The sequence below is a fragment of the Sinocyclocheilus rhinocerous genome, unplaced genomic scaffold, assembly GCF_001515625.1.
Source record: "Sinocyclocheilus rhinocerous isolate Xijiao unplaced genomic scaffold, SAMN03320098_v1.1 scaffold18321, whole genome shotgun sequence".
NCBI lineage: Eukaryota > Metazoa > Chordata > Actinopteri > Cypriniformes > Cyprinidae > Sinocyclocheilus > Sinocyclocheilus rhinocerous.
In genome coordinates, this window is record NW_015636953.1 from 1 (window position 1) to 6015 (window position 6015).

General features: G+C 37.2%; 1 long non-coding RNA gene across 1 annotated transcript; it reads right to left on the bottom strand.

Annotated features, from left to right (window-relative positions):
* Positions 1–939: 939 nt before the first annotated feature.
* LOC107748322 (uncharacterized) lies at positions 940–3372 on the bottom strand. Its single transcript, XR_001640920.1, has 3 exons — positions 3318–3372; positions 3120–3224; positions 940–1012 (listed from the first exon to the last, which is right to left on the bottom strand). It is a non-coding gene; the product is annotated as an uncharacterized LOC107748322 (long non-coding RNA).
* Between the last annotated feature and the right edge of the window lie 2643 nt (positions 3373–6015).

Below are 6015 nucleotides of genomic sequence, written 5' to 3' on the forward strand. Positions count from 1 at the left end.
ATCCTCCTGTGTTCTCACCTCAAACGGGTAGAGGCACTGAGAGGTCCCGGTTAGTGTCAGCTTGCTCCAGAGTATCCGTACTGTAGGCCCTGTCGAGCTCCTCCGTTCCCCTCGGCAGCCAGACGTGGTGGAACGTCCGGCGCCAGGTCCTCACTCGATGAATCTGTGAGAACCGGTAGAGGGCTGGGTTACATATGTAGAGCCCGTGTTTCCCCGGCAGACTTCTGCTATTCCATGAGGGTTACAATCACCTTCAATTTTCCATATGCACCTAAACGGATGTTCATATGTGTATTTGCTTCTGAAACCTCCTTCAGGAAGGATGGGGCTTCCGCAACGTTCCTGTCCCAAGTGGTAGATGGGGCATCCGCAACGTTCCTGTTCCAAGTGGTACAGGTATGTTTTTCCAGTGTTATCCAATCTCACTGAGTGGGTAATGCTACGACAACGGTGAATGATCTTCTTGTTGCGAGTCCCGGCCTACACCAAAAAGGGGCGCAGGTGGCTCGCACAGGGCACTGGAAGGGCCAGCATCCATGGCGCTTTGATAGGGAATCCCAATTCGTCGGTCACGACGTGACTCGTAGTGACCGACTGAAAGGGAACGTCTCGGTTACCTATGTAACTCTCGTTCCCTGAAGGAGGGAACGGAGACATCACATCCCGTCGCCACGGCTGCTGTACCACCGCTGAGTGGCCAGGTCACCCCAGGTAATTGCATGCCAATGTGCATTGGCTCGTTTAGTTACTTCATTAGTTACATATCTCGAAGCGAGATCCCAATTCGTCGATCACGACGTGACGTCTCCGTTCCCTCCTTCAGGAAGCGAGGGTTACATACATAACCGAGACATTTTGTGTGACTCACACCATATACTATGATAAACCATATACACACCATGCCACGGCACCACCAATCAAAGCACTCCTTAGCGTCCCTCTCCTCAGAGTTTTTTGTGTAGTAAACCCAACCAACATATTCAGTAAACTTCTTTGGCAGCAGACTGGATACCTGTGATACACGAGAAAAACAAACAATTACAGATCTAGCAAAAAACTTGCTTTGATTTACCCAGATTGACTAAATAAGTGAATACTATGATTACTTTAGTATTTTTGTGGATATCACAGTGTAAAACAGAGCTAAGCTATGTACTGTATAGAATGGAACTACAAAAAAAATAAAAATCACAATAATAGTAATAAAATAAAATCAGCCATTTATATTAATGTGATTCAGAGATTAAAGCCATAATACTAATGTTGTCCACACGAGGGAGCCACAGGATATCAAATCCTTTGAGATCTTAGTTTAAAGACTGTGAAAATTGTTCAATAAATTGCCCAATATAATAAGTATGCAAAAACGGCAATCTCCTAAATACTTATAGATCATCATTTTTGTTTTTATCTCAATTTTAATGGTATTGACAACATATTTGTCAAGTTGTCAGACATGACTAAATGTATGTCCAGTTGAAGATATTTTAATAATCCGCATACAATAATACTTCCATAAAGACTCATATTTTACTTGAAAACAGAGATGTCCATTGGATAACTATATTATCTACACAAGCCATTGTGCTTGGACCACGATGATCGCCTCAAGTTAAAATCATAGACTGTAGTTAAACTGCATTGTGTCATTGTACACAATGTTTCGGTGACAGGACTTTGAAATAACAAACAGAGAAAACAATAAAAGCCATGACTTGCATCGCATCCAGCTAGCCAACTCCGTCCAAGATCTGTATTTTTTTTTTCTTTCTTCTTCTTCTTCTTCTTCATTCGAATGCCTTGTTAAAGGATTTTTTTGTAACGATAAAATCGAATTTACTTTCATCTCGGAAGAGATATCCAATCACATGAGGCCAAAATATATAAAAACAATACTGATTCGCTAAAATCAAAAGTGGGAGGGTCTGGGGTGCAGTGCTCTGCGCCCCGAGGACAATCTGAAACAAGCCAATTAGAGCTCAGCCTCATGTCACATGCGTTTCCAAGGTTTACGGACCTAATAGACACCCATTTGTCCGGCGCCCCGTACACACCCAACAAACGAAATAGAGTTTTTTTTTATTAAAAAAAAAAATGTTTTATAGGTGCTAAAATGACTACCAGTCGAATAGTATGACTAAATAATAATTTCGTGAATATTTAGCAATATATATTTTACTTATTTTTAACGTTGATGTAGGTTTCTTCCCTGGCTAACTTGGAGGGGGCGGCACCCCAGCGCCCCCTATTGACCAGCCGCCACTGGTGGCCTCTATAACTCATAAACGGCATTTGGAACAACCAGGATTCTTCCTAGAGCCTGACCACCAGCCAGAGCAAGCAATTGATGCCTTGGTAAGAGAGATGACCAAGGACATGATTGTTACTTCAGGTCACCCTGAGCAAACAGACAGGACAGCGCAAGACTGAATGTCCTCAAGAAACTCAGCCAAAGCCTGGACTTGAGCACAATAAAAAATCTCTAGAGAAATCTTAAAATGTCTGATGATTGTTTTCATCCAACCTTGATAGAGCTTGAGAGAGAAGAATGGCAGAAAATCCCCACATTTATGAGTGCAAAGCTTGTGTCATCATAACCAAAAGACGTAATGTTGTAATCAGTCACAAAGTGCTTCAATTAAGTATTTTTGGTGTCTGAATACTTCAGTGTAATATTTATATTTATATTTATTTATTTTTAATATAAATTTACAAAGTTATCACCAATCTGGTTTTTGCTTTGTCATTATGGGGTGTGAAGTGTAGACTGATGTGAAATAAAGTCATGTAAAACATTAGCATAAGGCTGCAAAATAATAATAAAAAAATAAATAAAAAGATAAGTGCCCGAATACTTTCTGAACCCAGTGTCATCAGGATGATTAGAATTGTATTATTAAGATATGGCTTGATTACCTGCTGTTAGTAATTTGTTGCCATTAATGTGTTTTTAAATTGAGTTTCTGTTCCATTATGCATTTATTTGTTGTTGTTGTAATTCTAAATAATATTTTGTAACTAATCTAATAATACATTAATAAAATAAATATATATGTAATTTTAACTGGTGAAAAATTTAGAACTGCTAAATTACATGAGCAGCACATTGGTGTGAGTACCTGATATTTCTTAATCTTGAAGGCTACAGTGGGGTTCCTCTTACTGTAGAAGTAGACATTGTCGATGGGTTTTTTGTCCTTCTGGTTATAATCCAGTTGAATCACCTGTGTGAGGGAAGATTTACAATGTCAGAGTGACTTAAAGAGTGTTAAAGTAAAGGCATCAATACTGAACGGAAGTTTGAGTTTTGAACATACTTCAACACTGAAATCCTTCTTATCCAAGAACATTGCTGGGTGAAGTTTGTTCCATTTGTCCACTGCTTTATTCCAGTCATACTATAGAATTGGGGATTAAAGTCAAACAAATGAGAACACAATACCTGTGTTATGATCTGCACTTGCCGCTTAACGATAAATGAAAACAGAAAAGGCACTGTTTTTAAGCCATTTTATTTATTTATTGTTTGTTTGTTTGTTAAATTAAACTGCATGTTTCCATTGATTGTTTGAGATTAAGAAAAAACAGATCTGAAATTGATGATATGAATATAATATGAAATTGGTCACAGTGATTTAAAACTGTAATGCAATGAAAACTTCAAACTGCTTTAGCCATGCAGTTAAAATAAATAAATAAATCAATAAATCAATAACTCAACATCTTCACACATCTGCCAGCCACTCAAAATATTCTATAGTGTCCTGGTATAAATTAAGTAAGTAAGAGATGCAATGTGATGCCAAGTGATTTTCGTATGGGATACAACACCCAAACAGATTTTTGCTTAAAATTCTTTTTCTGTTAATTTCTTATCTTAATTCCTTCCTTTCTCACTGTTCCATTCATTGAGCAACTATTGAATATCAGAGTACTGAGCTGTATTCCAGAAAGCAAGGTTAACTTACTCTGAACTCTCGGTTGATTAACCCAAACCTTGCTTACTCGAGGTTTGTTGGTTCCAAAAACGCATCTGGGAGTAAGAATCGTAACTCAAACCCCTTTATCTAAACCTTTCTACTTAACCGTCTCGGACATCCGCCATGTTTGTAGTTTTTTTTTTTTACGCTTTTTATTCGTGTTTGTAGTTCTGAACCGAATCCTTCACCAAAGCACAATGGATTGCTATAATATTAGCCATCAGAGTGTGCATGGATGCACATTTCAAAAATCGACCTGAAATAGTAGACCATCCGGGGAATTTTGGCGTACTCTTTTCAACATAGGCCTACTATGCTTTGGTACACACTTATTTTAATCTCACATATTATTTAGGATGGATAGTATGAAGATTGGGACGCAGGGATTCTCAACAGAGTGACGAATCGATGAGTCACCATGGAAACTGATGCTAAGAAAAAGTGTGCCATGCTGTTTCTTACTTGTTTTGTTCAATGGCCATTTACATACAGTATATAGTGCATATCGCCATCTAATTGGTTGTTGCACAATAATTTTTCAATCTTTTCATTTCATCTTTAATCTTTAATCACTGAGAATAAGAATTATATTGTTTGTTTGATGCTGATTATATAATAAGACATATCATTTTATTATAGAAATATATTATATAAAACGTCCTGTTGCAAAAAAAAAATTTAAAATAAAAAAATTACATACCCTGAAAGTTACCTCCGTTTTTGGACCTGAATGCTAAGTTTATCCGCTTACCCATGCAAAAGAGCTAAAGACACTGCAGTACAGGGCTGTCAGAGCATCACCAGAGAAGATACTCAGCATCTAGTGATGTCTATGAGCAGTGTTGGGCAAGTTACTTCCAAAATGTAATACATTATATATTACTAGTTACTGTCTTTTGAAAGTAATTAGTTACATTACAATATTACTGTCTCTGAATTGTAATGCGTTACACTACTTTTGAGTTACTTTTGAGTTACTTTCACCAAAATATCCACATACGTATTACAAAATGCCAAATTGTAGTTTATTGCTGCTCATTCTACATCCAGTGGAGGGTAATGTGGTAGGTCTATATAGCATAAAATTATAAAATCATATTTAGATACCGGTATAGGTCTACATTAATGTTACGTTGTAGCCTAGTTTAGGTTAAACACACTGTAAAAAATTGCTGTAAAAAAATGGCCATATTCTGACAGTAACATCCTGTTTTTTCATTACAACAGTACCATCCCGTAAAAAAAACAATGTATTCTGGGTAATATTTGTTATTTTCGAGAAAGTATCCTTCTGCTGTTCACCATCGTGGCGATCAGTGTTTGCTTTAGCTGGGCTCTTGACCCTTCACTTTTTAGTGTTAGCTTGTTTGGTTGTTGTAACTGTGTTTGTAAAGCACACTTGTCACAGCAATAAAAGTGCAGAAAATTATTATTAAATGGTTCTGGTTAATTATTGATGATGGTGTAATCATCATTTTGTGGCCTGATTCACTGATCTCATTCAGTGGCTGATTTATAAAACTATAGTGTGGGTTTTCACTTGTTCCATGTTATTTACGATAGCTGTATGACACTGCGATTTGAGATGATAGACAATTATGATGGATTTTAAAAACGTCTTATGTTCATTGCCTTAAAAACTACAACACCTCTTAGCCACGCAGAGACGTCAAGAATCAGCGTATGAATCTCAACAATGGTGACAATCAAAAGCTTCATGCTGCAATGCTTTTTTTTTTTTTTTTGTGATGTTTGTGAACTTCCATAATAGCCCGCTTTTTCTTCTGCTCTAGTATGTTACCATAACATCGCTTTGGTACAAAAACAGACTCTAGACAAAATCAGTGAACCTGTTTTTTAAAGATGGCAATGTCATTTGCAAATCACAACCAACAGCATTACATATTGTGCTTTGGCTCTTTTTTACCACAACAAATGTGTTGAGAAACACAACGGTTAAAGCAACCAGTTAAAAATAATGTTAAAAAACCAAGGTTCAAGAGCCCAACTAAAGCAAACACTGATCTCCATCATG